The sequence below is a fragment of the Palaemon carinicauda genome, chromosome 18, assembly GCF_036898095.1.
Source record: "Palaemon carinicauda isolate YSFRI2023 chromosome 18, ASM3689809v2, whole genome shotgun sequence".
In the NCBI taxonomy this organism is placed as follows: Eukaryota; Metazoa; Arthropoda; class Malacostraca; order Decapoda; family Palaemonidae; genus Palaemon; species Palaemon carinicauda.
The window spans coordinates 45749972-45752718 of NC_090742.1; positions in this window are offsets into that span (position 1 = coordinate 45749972).

Consider the following 2747-nt stretch of genomic DNA (forward strand, 5'->3'; position numbering starts at 1 on the left):
GCTGGTCCCCTGGCCAACCTACTACCTACCTACAGTATATATAGCTTAATATCTTGGGATACGTTATCTCTGAAATTTTCTAATAAAATTAAGTCCTTGAGATCATCAAAATATGGTATTTCTAACTTTATTCCCTATCTGTCCATAAGTATTGCTCTCGTCCTTTCTCAGGATGCCTGAAAACTTTAAATCAATCAATCAATCAATCGTCCTTTCTCAAACATCTAAATTGCTTGCGGTACGCCTCCGGTATTAACCTATAGGCTAATGTACTGTACTAAAAAGAGTTTCTTCCACAATATCACAAATCTCACATTCTTCGCCAGACATGCATCTATACACAGAAGGGTTGGTGACGATTCGCCTACGTCAATTATCAATCATCAGTTCGCCACCAGCTTTTGGCCACTTGGGTCACATAGCCAACGGAGACTATTTGCCTCCAGAAATATAGAGTGCGTATTGGGTCTTTCCCCTCTACAACGATCCATTTTTATAGTCAACATCATCTGTGCCGATTGACAAAAAAAAAGGCTAAAAACATTTTTTTGGAAAAATTTTCTTGGATTATGAAATATGTTACAAAATCGTTCGAGATATTCTAACATTGTATTAAATGTTATCGGTTTGCACTAAAAAAATTTAAAGAAATTTTTCAAAAAGAAAAAAAAAAAAAAAAAAATTGAAATTGAAACTTTTGTTTACAGTTAATTGATAGTGTTGGCTATTTCTCTGAGATATTCTAAAGCCCCTATTGCACTTATCCGGTTTCCTACGGCGCCGTCGGTCACGATGCTTGCATATGTTCAAACCGGAGCGTGTATAGCAAATCGGCAGTATGAAAGCTCACCCACGGCCGGCCGGATGAACTTTCGCCAGTACTAAAGTTGGCCGTACGGCCGTCGTACGTCAGGACTGAGGACGTAGCGTGTAATTGCTCACCATATGGTATGACATCAGTCTGAGTGGCTGAAGGACCCTCATGTTGACTATTTGCTTCTCTTATGCAAGTGTCCTTTTTTTATATTAAAGGTGATACCTGACTTAAGAGTTCCAAATATGTGTCGTGATCCATTTGCATATAGTTAAACCAGTCATCTTTTTCTAGTGATAGTTCCTTCATTAAGTTAACATGAGAGTATTTTTGTCGTTTATGCAGCCATTGTTTGAACCAAATCTTCCTTTTCCTTGTTTTCACCTTCAAGTAGCACGCTAGAGCAATAGGAACGAGAATGTCGTCGAGATAAGACATGTCACTACTCCACCACAAACAGTGCCACACTGACCCACTTGCCTCCGGCCGTTCAAATACGTGTAATAGGTCTAGCCGTAGGCCAGAATTTTCCTACGGCGCCGTAGGCCAGTTTGGCCGTAGGAAACCGGGTACGTGTAATAGGGGCTTAAAGCGTGTCTTTCACCGTTGTATTCGATATTTATTTTATACTTTTGTCCGAGTTTCTACAGTATTTTGTAGTTTTAATGGTGGTGAACACCCCGCTATCAGCTGTTCCATATATACAAGTATCATTTTGGCTTCTAAAGCAGTAACAGTCTCTGTTGCATTGAAAAGTTGCTCAATTTGCAGCTATATGACTATGCATAATTTGGGCCAAATAAAAAAAACTTACGACTAACGAAGGAACATTAGCGATACATTCATTTATAAGAACAATAGGTACTTCCCGTGATTCTTATTCACGGCTTTTCATCAAAAACGTACACGAAGCCTTGTGTTGAAACTTCTCTTTTCCACGTTTACTAGGAATGCCTGTTTCTATTTTGAAGACTAGAGGGGGACAAACAAAAATTAGTTAAATATATAATTTGGATTTATTTGTTTTTAAACACGTGAGAAGCGACTCTTTTGAAAAAGTGTATCCATTACATTTAACAACCAAACATCATAAATCAAAACAACGAAAACAAACGACCTATTTGCGACGGCGAATAGTTTTCTGTATAGAATGGGCGGCGACAAAACGTCCTCAGAGACGATTCTGGCGGTGGCGAATTGTCGGCAGCGAATCGGCCGTGGTAAAAGGTCCCACCCCACACGGAAAGTGCCCTACCACGTAACAGACTGTAACTAGAAAGTCTGCTAGTTTCTGGACAACTTATTCTGTTAATTAACTTTTCAAAAGACATTAAATATATTGTTACATGTGTCTCATCAAATTTCGGCACTAATTTTATCACTTTGCCCATACCTAGATTATCAATATCATCGTTCAAATATGAATTACTACTTCGTCTGCTGCTTGTTACATTACTTCCTGGTCTGCTACCTGACAAACTGGTATGAGGAATTTGCCTTAAACGAGCAATTTCCATTCACTCTTACTCTCTCTTTTTTTTCTTTTCTTTCTCTTTCCAGATTCAGTTGCTCTTTCATCTCTCTTACTTTTGCTTTTCTTTTCTTTTTAACATATTTGCGAAGAGCATTGCTATCAAAACCCAGAAGCATACCTGACTTTATTAACCCTTTTGTTATTTCACTTATTCTGCTTCTTTCTACGGTACAATCTCCTTGATTCAATTGGTTACGGTATGGATAATACTGTAATGGTCGTCATTATTACGAGGTTAGATTCGTTACAGCTTCTTTCACTATCTAAACAAAATAGATCCGACAGCAATAATTTAAATGTGAGAAACTAATATAAAAACAAACTCACAAAATATACACAACTCATTTATTCAAGAAATTATTTCTTAATCAAATTGATGTTTCTCTTTTACTGTCAATA